The following is a 14,660-nucleotide window of genomic DNA, read 5'->3' on the forward strand; positions in this document are numbered from 1 at the left end:
GAGATTGGTACAGAGGAATATGAAACACGTTGAGGCAGAGAGGATTTGGCATCTGTACCCGAAGGGCCATTCCTGTCCTCCACTGATGTGTTCTTTGTGTTTGGGGCTGTCCACAGACAGAAATGTCGGTCAAACCATTAGATCAGATTGCAAATTCTTTGAAATTCTAGGAGAGGAGAGGGGGAACTGAGGGGTAACTTCTTCCGTTCAGAGGGTGGTCTGGGTATGGAATGAGCTACCAGGAAGACATGGTTGAGACAGGTAAATTAAAGACATCTGGAGAGGCCAAGGGCAGGGGTTCTCAGCCTGGTTCATGGACCCCTTGGTTAGTGAGATAAAAAAAGCTTGGGTAGGAACCTCTGGAGAGAGATACGGGCCCAATACAGGCAAGCAGGGTATGTTTAGATGAGCAGCTTGGTTGTCGTGGATGAATTGGGCCTAATTCCATACGATGTGACTATGAAATGAGGGAGGACGGTGTGGTTCACCCACCCCACTTGCTCGGGATGCTGAGAAAGGTTTAGATACAGAGTGAACACCAGCAAAGCATCGACTGGCCAATCGTTTCAGTTCCTGTCCCCATTCCAATTCCGACATGTTGGTCCACGGTCTCCTCTTCTGCCACGATGAGGCTACCCTCAGGATGGAGGAGCAACGCCTCATATTCCACCTGGGTAGCCTCCAACCTGACGGTATTCCTCCAACTTCCGGTAGTTTTTCCCCCCCTCACCCTTCCCTCTTCTTGCATTCTGCATTCTGATGTCTTCCTTCTCACCTGCCCATCACCTCCCCTTTCTCCTACGGTCCACTCTCCTCTCCCATCACACTCCTCCAGCCCTTTGCATTTTCCACCCATCCCCTCCCAGCTTCTTGCTTCAAACTCCCCCTCCCTCACCCACCAACCTTCTCCCTCACCTGGCTTCACCTGTCACCCTTCTAGCTTGTATTCCTGGCTGTCCGCCCACCCCCACCTTCTTATTCTGGCACCTACCCCATTCCTTTCCAGTCCTGATGAAGTGTCTCGGCCCAGAACGTTGACTGTTTATTAATTTCCGTGAACCGCTGAGTTCCTCTAGCATTTTGTGTGTGTTGGTCAGACCATAGAGACCTTGCTGTAAGGAGAGTGTGGGGTCATCCTCATCTCCGGTCTCCCTTGTTAATTGCTCTCTGGGGACTCCCATCTCCTCAGTCTATAGTACTGTCTGTACGATGCTATCCGGTAAGGAATTCGGGAATACTGACCCAGCCACAACTCTGAAAAAGAGCCATGGATCTCTATCTGAAAGATGGTGTGCCAGTTGAAGGGGAATCGGATGGTCCGTTGGATCTGGTGAGGGGTGGTGGGTGTCGGAGTAGTCTGGGCGATTAACCGTGGGGTGTTTCTGTGCCAGTGGTAGGGGCAAGGAGTGTTTGGGGAGTAAACCGGCCGCCGATTGTCCCAGGTGTGTCGAGGCACGCTCACCCAGGCAAGTGGGGAGTGTTCTCTCAGAATCAGTTTTATTATCATGAAATATATTTTTATTGATTGAGATACAGCGCGGAATAGGCCCCTTGAGCCACACCGTCTAGCTGTCCCCTGATTTAATCCTTACGATGACCAATTAACCTGCCAGCCGGTACGTCCTTGGACTGCGGATGGAAGCTGGGACATCCGGATGAAACCCATGTGGTCACGGGAAGAAGTACAAATCCTTGCAGACAGCGGGGGGGGGGGGGGGGGGGGGGGAGATTTGTTGTTTTGCGGCAGCAGTAAAGAGCAGGGCGTTAAAGAATTACTTTTAAGTTACAGAAGTAAATAAATAATACCAAACAGGAATATTGAGGTGACGGTCGTGGACCGTTCAGTGATTAGATGGCAGAGGGGAGGGAAGAAGCTGTTTCTGAGGGTCTTGAGGCTCCTGTACCTCCTCCCTGATGGTGGCAATGTGAACAGGGCATGAACCAGTCTGTGAGGGTCGTTAATAATGGATGCCACCTTCTCGTTGCCCCACCTCTTGAAGATGCCCTTGATGGTGCAGAGGTTGTGTCAACATCCTCTTTCAGTTGGAACCCCGTACCAGTTAGAATGCTCTCCCCCGTGCATTAGCAGAAATCTGTGAGCGATTTTGTGACATAACAAATCTCCTAATTTATGCGTTGTCGATGGTTGTGGGGTGCTGGGGGTCTGGTGACTGGCTCACTCACAGGGCACATTATCTAGCCATTGACCTCCTGTATTCCATTGTTACTTGAGATTCCCACGTTACAATGTTGGCTATCAAGTGCTCCTTGGAATGACATGATAGGGAAATCCGTTTCCTCTCGGCTTGTTCGTTTCAGCTCAGTAACCCCAACTTCCCCAGCCCTCGAGCACATCGCTGCATCCACACTGTGACATCAGAGAATTCCGTAAACAATGCTAACAAAGTGAAACTTGAAGCTTTCAAATTGCTACCATGGCAGGGAGCTTCACTCTGTTACGGAGAAGTAAATACACATGGTGTGAGATTAACGTTCCGGGTCCAAACCTGATGGATCGAGTGGCCTCTTGCCTCTCACTGCCAGGAGTTTTCTCCCTGCCCACTCTCTTCCTCCTCTGATCTTCCGAAGGGTGACCTAATAGTGGTTCGGGATTTCTCCCGGATATCCCGCTGCTCTGGACGGGACTGGGAGTGGGGTGTGGCCAGGCTGAGATCAGCGGCTGGAAATGAGCTGGGGCCAGGGGAGGGGCAGCCAGGCCTCGGGATATTCAGCGGTTCCTGTTGGAGAGGAAGAGGGGCTAGAATTTTCTCTGATGGTGTTTCCACAACTAACGGGGTGGAGGAGGACATGGCTATTTCTAAAACCAGGACTCCGTGTGTGAGTTCGGAGAGATCCCACAGGCAGAGAAGACCACCCACCCTGGCCAGTTAATGGAGAGCCCACCGTCCCTCCACCCCACAGTTACTCCATCGTAGTCCCAGGATTCTCCCCCCTGCTGCGCCTCCTCTCCCCACAACCCAGTCTCAGCCACTGGCTGCCACCTGCAGGGTGTGGGAGGAACCCAGCGACCACGTGTGGGATGTTACTATGCACAGTGTCGGCCTCAGTACCGCTCGGCACCACTGGACGAGGTGAAGGTGCTCGCTAACGTTGACCGGTTGAGCTCTGGTGAATGGTGAGTGCACATTACAGGCGTAACATACTCACAAGGGTCTACACAACACACCAGCGTGCACACGCAGAACTTGCCACGTTTGTGTGCTCTGCGGACACCTAACGTTTGTGCATCGTGTCGTGAAGACCACGGTTTCACCCCTGCGAAATACACCGCCCCTTAATTCACTCCCTCCCCTCCCCTCCCCTGCTCACTTCCGTCCCATCCCCCCCTTTCTCCTCCCTTCCCTTCCCCCTCCCCTTCTCCACTCGCCGACACTTCCTCTCCCCTTTCCACTCCCCCTTGCCCTTCTCCTTCCTCTCTCTTACTTCCTCTCCTATCCTCTTCCTCCTCTGCCCCTCTCACCCCTCCCCTCCCTCCTTCCCCTTCTCACACTTTTCCTACTCCCCCTCCCTTCTTCGCTCCCCCACCTCTCCCCTCCTTTCCCCACCTAAACTCTTCCCCCTCTCACCCCCTAACCGCTCCCCCTTTTTCTTTCTCCCCCTCGTTTTTCCTCTCCTCTCCCCTCCCCTTTCCCCCTCCTCCTACCCTACCCCTTCCCTCTCCTTCCCTTGTGTGTATGACTGCCCAGCAGCCGACGTGGAAGGCCGTGGTGAGGCTGGAGAGAGTGCAGGGAAGACTCATGAGGATGTAGCCAGGACTGAGTGACAGTGACAGGAGGGTGTTTGACAGGTTTGGCCTGTATTCATTGGAACGCTGGGAAATAAAGGTGGGACTTTATTGAAAATTGTGACAGATGCAAGCATGAGGTGAATGGTCACCGTCTCTTGCCCAGGGTGGGAAAATCAAACGGTAGAGGTTTAGGCTGAGAAGGGCAAGGTTTAACATTGTCACTCGATGGGGAGGGGGTGAGTTATGGATCGAGCTGCCGGAGGAAGTGGTTGAGGGAGGTACTCATTTAGGAAGCACTTGGACAGGTGCATGGAGGGGAGGGGTTGGGGGGGAATAGTAGGAATTTGGGAACACGAAGTGGTGGGGCTAAATAGCCTCTGTCTGTGCTGTGTTACTCTGTGGCATCCAAGGTGGAAGGTAACTTTCAGCACACCACTCAAACCTTCCCCAAATTGCTCCACAACTCGGGACCACTCTAAGGGCACGTGGAAGCCCCCTCCCCCCACTACCCTGCTACATAGGATCGACGGATCCCCGGCCACTGCACAGCAAGATCCCAGGGGCATCTTTGTGGCCAGGTAGAAGGGTCAGGAATTCTCAGTGATTGTCCAAGGCAATACCAGAGGATGTGCCCTGATCAGAATATTGAACGTTAACTACAAGTGGAACTTTGCAGCTGTCCACGGGAAGTAGACCCAGTGGTCACTTTGCTAAGTAACTCCTGTTCCTCCCTGCGCCCAGTAAAGTGGTCGCTGAGTGTATGTCTGTGGTCTCTTGCTGTTGTAGGCCATCCCCGTCAACGTTCGCTCAGAGATGCTCTTCTACACACACCGTTGTAACGCGTGCGTGGTCGTTCGAGTTACTGTCACCTTCCTGTCAGCCGGACGTTCTCCTCTGACATCACTCATTAACAAGGGGTTTTTGCTCACAGAACTGCTGCTCACTGGATGTTTCTTGTTTCTTGCATCATTCTCTGTAAACTTTACAGACTGTTGTGTGCGAAAATCTCTGGAGATCAGCAGGTTCTGAGATATTCAAATGACCCCGTCGGTCATCAACAATCATTCCACAGTCAGTGTCATGTAGAACCCATTGCTTCCCCATTCTGACGTTTGGTCTGAACAACAACTGAACCTCTTGACCATGTCCACATGCTTTTATGCGTTGAGTTGCTGCCACATGATCAGCTGATTGGATATTTGCATTAACGAGCGGGTGTACCTAATAAAGTGGCCACTGAGTGTACATTTAGGAACTTTTTGGAGTGGCTGTTGGGGGTGGAGAAGGGGTGGTTAAGGATCTCTGTCATCTGTAAAAGTAGATGGTGCATTTCCTAGCCCCAAAGTTCACAAGTCACTTGTTACACCCAAGAATTTGCTGTGACATCAAGTCCCATTTTTCTGGGGTTAATCCCCAAAAAGTGATGCTGCAGAAGTGTGAAAGCGTTATTTATTCAGCAGGGAAAGGGTTATTGTCATCGACAGTGGGAATTCATTGCCAAAGCAGAACACGCAGGGAATACACAGCAGGTTAGATGGCATCATGGTATCTGTCGAGAGAGAGCGAGATGGGTAACGTTCTAGGCCAGTGGCCTTCTGTCAGAACTGGAGAAGTGAAACTGACCACATTAGTCTCCAGCTCTCTCCACCCCTCCCCTACAACCTGACTCAGCTTTGTGCTTTCCCATTGTGACGTAGGCTCCTCAACCTGAAACGTTAGGGTAGCTCCTCTCGCCACGGAGGCTGCCTGACCTGCTGAGTATTTCCAGTTGGACTGTAGAGAGGTGCTGGTTGTTCAGTAGAGAAAGTGTTACTCGTGCTCTCAGCATTTTATTCTGCATCTGTACATTGGTCAATTATCAGTCTTTCTCTGTTTAGAAGACCGAACATTGCAGCACAGTGCAGGCCTTTCGGCCCACAATATTGTGCTGTCCTTTTTTTTAACCTACTCCAAGGTCAATCCAACCCTTCCCTCATGCATAGCCCTCCATTTCTCCATCGTCCATCTGCCTCCTTATTGGTGGTTGCCCATCGTGTCTGACCTGCGCGGGAGAGTGGAGAAGCTGTTCACGTTTCTGCCTGGAGGCACGTTCACAAACCCACCACACTCTGTGTTTTAAAATAAAAACAGGTCACGCTAACTGTACGGCGACCTGGTGATCTGTCGGAGTGGGGTAGGTCCCATGGAACCGAGGGGAGAGGGCAGCGTGGTAGCCTGGTGGTTAGCACAAAGCTTCACAGTACAGTCAGCTTAGGTTCAGCTAAGGAGTTGGTACGTTCTTCCCAAGACCACATGGGTTTCGTCCAGATGCTCCAGTTTCCTCCCACAGTCCAAAGGCGTGCCGCTTGGTAGACTAATTGCTCGCTGTAAATTGTCCCATGATTAGGCTAGGGTTAAATCGGGGGATTGCTGGGTGACAAAGCTGCAAGGGCTGTTCCCCCCGCTGTATCTCAGTGAAACGGTGGGAGGGTTAGTTATTGATATGGGGAGGTGAGAGGTATTGATGTTAGGGGTAAGGGGAGGTTGCAGAGTGGATGTGAAAGGCTGGGACATGAAGGGGAGGGGGAGATGAGGGTTAGGTAACAGTAAATCTAGGGGAGGTTAAGGGGCAGAGGGAGTGCATAGAACTACAGCACATTACAGACCCTTCGGCCCACAATGTTGTACCGACCATGTAACCTATTCTGGAAACTGCCTAGAAATTCCTTACCACATTTTTCTAAGCTCCAAGTACCCACCTAGGTGTCTCTTAAAAGACCCTACTGTATCCGTCTCCACCACCGTCACCGGCAATGTGTTCCACGCACCCACCACTCTCTGTGTGAAAATCTTACCCCTGACATCCCCTCGGTATCTATTTCCAAGCATCTTAAAACTATGCCCCCTCATGTTAGCCATTTCAGCCTGGGGGGGGGGGGGGGGGAGCCTCAGGCTGTCCTCACGAGTAGGAGAGATGTGTAGGGGACCAGGTTAAAGGAAGGGACTGGCAGGTTAGCAGACAGTGGGGAGGAAGAAGGGAGGAGGGACATTCACCCAATCACCTTATAGTTCTCTCTTGTATTAACCATTTCTGCCCTGGGAAAAAGGTGTTGTCTGTCCATTGTATCGATGTCTCTTAAAGACATAAATGTTTATCAAGTCTCCTGTTAATGTATAGTTTTTTTTGTAAGATTCCATTGTATTTAATTTTTGTTCCTGTAAATGTCTACAAGAAAATGAATCTCAAGGTAGCTTATGGTAAATGTACCTACTTTGATAATAATTCTCCTTGTTCAGCGGGGAAAGGGTTATTCATAGTGTAACGGTTTAGAGCCACAGTTTGTTCAGCGGGGAAAGGGTTACTCATTGTGTAACCCACCAGGCCACTGTTTATTGAGAAGTGAGAGGGTTAGTCACAATTTACTGTAGAGAGTTGGTGTTTGTTCGGCAAGGTAAGGGTTACTCAGCATTTTATCAGACACTTGTAGTTTGACTAAATAGCAATACTGTTTATTCTATGGGGTTGAAGTTCCAGTTTACCTACTGTGTTATGGTGTATTCAATAGGAAAAGAGTTACGTGCAATCTGACTAGATAGTTTTTCCATATATCACCCTGGTAAGGACCATGTGGTGTGCCAGTCGTCCCCACACTGTGCAAGTGGTGGGGGCGGGGGGGTTGGTGTCACAGACCTGTGAAGCATCGCTAACACTGAAGTAATTTGTTTAGAAAGTTCATCAAAAGGAAACGATAAATAAAAAACTTTGTCCGCTCCCTCCCTCCCTCGTGGGGGTGCTGGGGATCCCCTGGAGAACTCCAGCACCTTAAAAGGAGTGTGTGTGACATCATTCGGGGGTTTTATCTGAGGAGCGGGGGGGTGGGGGGAAGTGGACATCTCATCGTGTGTCACCGAGGGAGGATTTCTCTGAGAGCATCTTTACCCAAGAATTTCCTCTTGATTCCCAGTGCGTCGGTGACCAAGTTATTGCGAGACGTGATCACTTTGTAACTTTCAAAAGTTATGATTTGTCAGACGAGGTAAGACTGCCACTTCTATTCGTAGAGAGTTGCTTGTATTCAGGGTAAGGGTTATTCAGTACATCAGCAAGAGGGAGGGCGAACACTGAGCGCTTTATTTAGCTGAATGATGCTCGTGACGACGGAGTGTGATAAAAATACCTTGCAAACAAGTCCTTCGTACAGAATTAGTTGGAGGTGCAAAGACTTCTCAAGTCACGCCAGTGAGAGCTGGGAGATCTGGATATGATCTAATCACAGTCAGCTTCTCCCACTTGTCAGCCAGGAACTAGAGTCACAGAGCACGAAACAGGCCCTTCAGCCCATCGAATCTGTGCCAACCATCAACCGATCCTGTTATATTCTTTCCACATACCCGTCAACCACCCCCACCCCCCCCCCCAGCTGTGAACCCCACACCCACACACTGGGGGGTAATTTACAGTTGCTGATTAACCCAGTGACCCTGCACGTCACTCGTTGGGATGTGGGAGGAACCCGGGCACCCAGGGGAAACTCACATAGTCACGAGGAGAACGTGCAATCTCCACACAGCCGTGCGCACACGCATACACACACTCACGCTCACACTCAGGTCTCTGGAGCCGTGAGACAGGGCACTCACTACCCGCTGTGCCAACTGTACCAGTTTGGAAACTAGGAATACCTTGAGGCGGAAGGTAGGAACGAGTTCAGCGTGAATTGTAGTCCAATTTGGCATCCACCATGGCTGCCAACCCAGAAGACTTGGTTGTCCTGCAGGGTGGGGTGAGGGGGCAGATTCAACTGTCCAAGTAGGAAGCAGTGTGCTCTGTGAGTGGGGAGGGGGAGCATCGGTGGGGGAGGTGATAGAAATGGTGGGAAGAGGGATTAGTGTGATGGTCAGCCCAGACTCAATGGGCTGAAGGGCCTGTGTCTGAACTCAGTGACTCTATCCATGATTTACTCTGCTTTGATTGCCAGTTACAGAGGGAAACTGCATTAATTGATCAGCTGCGTTGCCCAGGGCGAATCTGACCCTTGACCTGCACAGGGCCAGGGCATTTTAGACCCCTCCCATTCCAGTCCTACCCGAGACATGATCCTGACTTGCTGCCTCATGTGAGATGTTCCTCTCTAACCACCCTCACCCACCCCCGAGTACAGGCCCACAGACTTCTCCTGGCTGTGTAGGTCGAGCTGGCCTGGGAGCCTCAAGTGGGAGCTAGGCCCAAAAAGGGAAAGGAGGGGTCTTGTTCTCAGGAAGAGTGGGCTCTCCGCTCTCTGGGCTTCATTGGCGAGAGAGGAGAGCAGCAGTAAGGTGTTTGCAGGTATGAGGGAAAGAGAGAGAGGAAGAAAGCGAGAAAGAGATCAAAAGAGAGGGGGGATGGAGAGAGGGAGACAGAGAAAGCAAGATGAGATGGAGAGAGGAGAGAGAGAGGATAGAGAGAGATAGCAAGGGTGAGATAGAAAGAGGAGAAAGGAGGAGAGAGTGAATGAGTGATAGAGATGGAGAGAGAGAAAGATAACGAGCAAGAGAGAAATAGAACAAGAGGGAGAGAAGTGGATGGAGAGAGAGTGAAGGGAGAGAGGAGCAAGATGAAGGAAGACAGCAAGTGGGAAAGAGAGAGAGAATGATAGAGAGGGAGAGAGAACAGCAGATGAAGAATTCATCCTTAAGGCAGAATCTGTTCTTAAAGTCGATAGCGCCAGTCTTCATGGGTGGTCTTGGCAGGGAGGAGATTAAGAAAAATAATTTCTGCCGTATGGCTTTTCCTTTTTGGAATGAGGGTGGAAGTCTTTTCCGAGAGGAAAGAGGAAATCAGTCTTGGTTTAATTTTAGGAATTCTGCATTTTCCTGATGTGGTTAGTTTTCCGTGGTAGGAGGTCCCGCAGCCTGAGGCCAGGCGTACTGTCGCAGCTGAAGCTGCAGTGAAGTGGGGTGGGTGGGGTGGGGGGGGTGTTGTCAGCCCCTGCCGGAGTGGGCGTGTGGTGGTTACAGGAGAGACTACTGTCCCACTGTCCTGAGTAACACGCAGTGATTCTGCACCAGAGGTCAGTGTATCTGATCTGACGCTAAAGGGTGCCAAGGTCAGTTGAATAGCTGGGGAATCCGCTGGCATCATTCTAGCATTTTAAGCCAAGCATAAAAGCCTCTTAAACACCCATATCATATCAGCTTCCAATACCTGACAGCCTATTTCCCGGTATCCACCATTCTCTGTGAAAAAAAACTTGTCCCCACAGACGTTCTTTAAATTTAACTCTCTCACTGTATTTGCATACCCTCTAGTAATGGGTATTTCAGCCCTGGGAAAAAGACTATCTGTGCTTCTCATCTTAATCAGCAATGCTCCCTCTTAAGGTTTGCATGTGTGTGCGTGCGCGCAAACCTTTTGCAACTAGTGCACAAAGGAGTTTAAACTGCTCACTAAAGGTTGTCACCTTCTACCTTGTTGGTATGTTAAGTATATCTCACGATCATACCACCACATTTTCCTTTCTGGTTTCTGATGCAGATGTTGTTGACAATGTGGAGTTTGCGATGATTTGTCCGTGGATTTTAGAACTGGCTTATTTATACTGTTTTTAACTGAAGAAATTATTGACTTGCTATGTCACATTCCAAAGAAGCAAAGGGCATGAAGTGCAGAACTGTCAGTTCATTTAAAGTGGAGTGGCTTAATGAAACAGTAGAAACTGCTACACCAAAAGCTCATGAGGTCAGGAACGTGCAGCTATGGGAAAATATTTATGTACAGGACAGAAACTTGAGTTACCTACATGTATTGTTGCGATGCAAAAGTTGCTGGAGAATTTGCAAGTGGAGTGATATTTGGAAACTTGACTTTTTAAAGCATCATTTAGCAAGTAAATCACATATGGATGGTGTGCAAAAGCTCCGACAAGAAAATCCTTCATTACTTGCAACATACGTTCTGTGAAAGTGCAAACGAACGAGGGTGAGAACAATCAAAACCAGAGGAGATCAAAGTTCTTATTGACAATGGTTTGCGAGATATTAAAATTAATACCTCTATATATATATATAATTTAGTGCGTTCATGTTGTCACTGGTCACAGCACAAGATTTTTGTGCACACTAGTCATTACAAATTAGAGAGAACATTGTTTATCAGGGTGGAGGTAGGCCTCTACCAAAGGAGGTGTAAGGCGCTCCTTCCCTCCGCTAGCCTGCAGGTCACCCTTGGGCAAGGTGTAGCACCTGCTTAGACCCCAATCAGGGTCACGTGAAGATCACAAGTCCTGGTTATTTGACTGCCGACGCCAGGCAGACACTTCCATAGAAAAATTTGCCAAGAACAATCATGGAAAGACCACGATCATTATACGACAGGGCACAGAATGATGATGATTCTATCTGGTCTTCCCTCAGAGTCTTCAGAGAAAACAGCCCAAGTTTGTCCAACCTCTTATAGCACTCTATCATCCAGGCAGCATCCTGGTGACTCTCTTCTGCACCCTCTCCAAATCCTCCACATCTTCCTGTAACAAGGGCATGGGAACTGCACACAATACTCCCAAGTTTCATACAAATTCAATGCGACCTCTTTATCCTCGTGTTCGATGCCTGGACTGACAAAGGCAAGCTTGCAGTCTGCCTCCTTCACTACCCTACCTACACGTACGACCACTTCCAGGGACCTACGGACTTGGACTCCGAGATCCATGCGGTTACGAGTTCTGCCAGAATGGAAAGATGAGCTAAGTGCTTCCTTCAGCCACAGCTGACCAAGAGCTGGTTGCAGATCGCGAGTTGGTGGGCGGTCAGGTGCTGATGTCTCCTCCCCAACTTCGGACAGCGGCCAGCCACCATGGTCTCAAACTGGGAGTCTCCCATTGGATCCTACCTGACGGACACCTGCCCCTGGGCCGAGCATTCTCCGATACAAAGGTCCATGAGTTGGCGAGCCACCCTCTGGTGGGGCAGGACCTTTGCGAAGTGCACGAGGCTGAAATCTCCTGAAGGGTTTCACTGGCAGCAAGGATGGCTGGCAAACTGCGGGGGAGAGGCTCGTGGCTTTGTTTGGTTGCTTTAGAGCAGTTCCCTGCTCGTTTCCTTGGGATTAGGATGGAGAGACGCTGGGGCAGCAGGATTTGTAATTGATACAGGTCTGTGGGGAGAGAGTGGGACAGTGGGATTAGTTTGGGGACTGATACAGGTCTGTGGGGAGAGAGTGGGACAGTGGGATTAGTTTAGGGACTGATACAGGTCTGTGGGGAGAGAGCGGGACAGTGGGATTAGTTTGGGGACTGATACAGGTCTGTAGAGAGAGGGTGGGACAGTGGGATTAGTTTGGGGACTGATACAGGTCTGTAGAGAGAGGGTGGGACAGTGGGATTAGTTTGGGGACTGATACAGGTCTGCAGAGAGAGGGTGGGACAGTGGGATTAGTTTGGGGACTGATATAGGTCTGTGGGGAGAGAGGGGGACAGTGAGATTAGTTTGGGGACTGATACAGGTCTGTAGAGAGAGGGTGGGACAGTGGGATTAGTTTGGGGACTGATACAGGTCTGTAGAGAGAGGGTGGGACAGTGGGATTAGTTTGGGGACTGATACAGGTCTGTAGAGAGAGGGTGGGACAGTGGGATTAGTTTGGGGACTGATACAGGTCTGTAGAGAGAGGGTGGGACAGTGGGATTAGTTTGGGGACTGATACAGGTCTGCAGAGAGAGGGTGGGACAGTGGGATTAGTTTGGGGACTGATACAGGTCTGTGGGGAGAGAGTGGGACAGTGGGATTAGTTTGGGGATTGGTACAGGTCTGTGGGGGAGAGGGTGGGACAGTGGGATTAGTTTGGGGATTGATACAGGTCTGTGGGGGGAGAGAGGGTGGGACAGTAGGATTAGTTTGTGGACTGATACAGGTCTGTAGAGAGAGGGTGGGACAGTGGGATTAGTTTGGGGACTGATACAGGTCTGTGGGGAGAGAGTGGGACAGTGGGATTAGTTTGGGGATTGATACAGGTCTGTGGGGGAGAGAGTGGGACAGTGGGATTAGTTTGGGGACTGATACAGGTTTGTGGGGAGAGAGAGTGGGACAGTGGAATTAGTTTGGGGACTGATACAGGTCTGTGGGGGAGAGAGTGGGGCAGTGGGATTAGTTTGGGGACTGATACAGGTCTGTGGTGAGAGAGTGGGACAGTGGGATTAGTTTGGGGACTGATACAGAGCTGTGGGGAGAGAGTGGGACAGAGGGATTAGTTTGGGGACTAGATACAGGTCTGTGGGGGAGAGAGTGGGACAGTAGGATTAGTTTGTGGACTGATACAGGTCTGTAGAGAGAGGGTGGGACAGTGGGATTAGTTTGGGGACTGATACAGGTCTGTGGGGAGAGAGGGGGACAGTGGGATTAGTTTGGGGACTGATACAGGTCTGTGGGGAGAGAGTGGGACAGTGGGAATAGTTTGGGGATTGATACAGGTCTGTGGGGGAGAGAGTGGGACAGTGGGATTAGTTTGGGGACTGATACAGGTCTGTGGGGAGAGAGAGTGGGACAGTGGAATTAGTTTGGGGACTGATACAGGTCTGTGGGGGAGAGAGTGGGGCAGTGGGATTAGTTTGGGGACTGATACAGGTCTGTGGTGAGAGAGTGGGACAGTGGGATTAGTTTGGGGACTGATACAGAGCTGTGGGGAGAGAGTGGGACAGTGGGAATAGTTTGGGGACTAGATACAGGTCTGTGGGGAGAGAGTGGGACAGTGGGATTAGTTTGGGGACTGAGACAGGTCTGTGGGGAGAGAGTGGGACAGTGGGATTAGTTTGGGGTCTGATACAGGTCTGTGGGGAGAGAGTGGGACAGTGGGATTAGTTTGGGGACTGATACAGGTCTGTAGGGAGAGGGTGGGACAGTGGGATTAGTTTGGGGACTGATACAGGTCTGTGTGGAGAGAGTGGGACAGTGGGATTAGTTTAGGGACTGATACAGGTCTGTGGGGGAGAGAGTGGGACAGTGGGATTAGTTTGGGGACTGATACAGGTCTGTAGAGAGAGGGTGGGACAGTGGGATTAGTTTGGGGACTGATACAGGTCTGTGGGGAGAGAGTGGGACAGTGGGATCAGTTTGGGGACTGATACAGGTCTGTGGGGAGAGAGTGGGACAGTGGGATTAGTTTGGGGACTGATACAGGTCTGTGGGGGAGAGAGTGGGACAGTGGGCTTAGTTTGGGGACTGATACAGGTCTGTGGGGAGAGAGTGGGACAGTGGGATTAGTTTGGGGACTGATACAGGTCTGTAGAGGGACGGTGGGCCATAGATACAGGCCAAAAGAAAAATATATAGAGAGATGGGTGAGAGAGAGAGAAAAAGGGACCAGTGCAAGAGGGAGAAGAAATGTGGTGAAATGAGAGAATGAGAGTGATATGTTTAGCAAGGAAAAGCAAGACACATTAATAGGAGAGAATGAGTGGTAGTGATAGAGACTGAGGGAAAGGGAAATAGAGTGAGGACAAAGCGAGGTTTACAGAGAGACTAACCCAGAGGGAAGAGGGAGAGAGAGGGAAGGGTGACTGGGAGAGTTGGGAAGGGGGAAAGAGAGAGAGTTCGAGAAAGGGAGAGGGGGAGAGGGGAAGTCGGGAGAGAGCTGGCCAGGGAGACAGACGCACAGTGGGAGGGGGTGAGGAGTAAAGGGAGAGAGGGGCTACACTATGTGAACAGAGGGAGGTGGCAGTGATTCTAGGAACTGTATGAAAGGGTTAAACAAGGTGTGGAAGTCCCAGTGATGCGGCTGTGATCACACGCCTCCACTCAGGCGTGTCTGCCCATCCTTCATTCGAGCCAGGGTTGTCCTCACTCGTGAAGGAGCTCCCTCGCCTGGGGCAGCAGGGTGGAGAGACACTCAATAGCTCGGACCACATACTTCCTCAGCCTCTCTGCCTTGTCTCTGTCTCTCTCTTCTACTTCCTCACCCTGTCCC

At 50.7% G+C, this 14,660-nt stretch overlaps 1 protein-coding gene across 5 annotated transcripts in view; it reads left to right on the plus strand.

Annotated features, from left to right (window-relative positions):
* LOC140729208 (lysine-specific demethylase 6B-like) overlaps nucleotides 1-14,660 on the plus strand; it is a 264,889-nt gene that overhangs the window by 169,073 nt on the left and 81,156 nt on the right. Inside the window, exon 1 of one of the 5 annotated variants that reach the window (XM_073048722.1) lies at nucleotides 2,770-3,136. The exons of the other annotated variants lie outside the window; for them this stretch is intronic. The gene's annotated coding sequence lies outside the window, so the exon portion shown is untranslated. Of the gene's footprint in view, nucleotides 1-2,769; nucleotides 3,137-14,660 lie in introns of those variants that run through there. 5 annotated transcript variants of the gene reach the window in all.

This window comes from Hemitrygon akajei, chromosome 6 (assembly GCF_048418815.1).
Source record: "Hemitrygon akajei chromosome 6, sHemAka1.3, whole genome shotgun sequence".
In the NCBI taxonomy this organism is placed as follows: Eukaryota; Metazoa; Chordata; class Chondrichthyes; order Myliobatiformes; family Dasyatidae; genus Hemitrygon; species Hemitrygon akajei.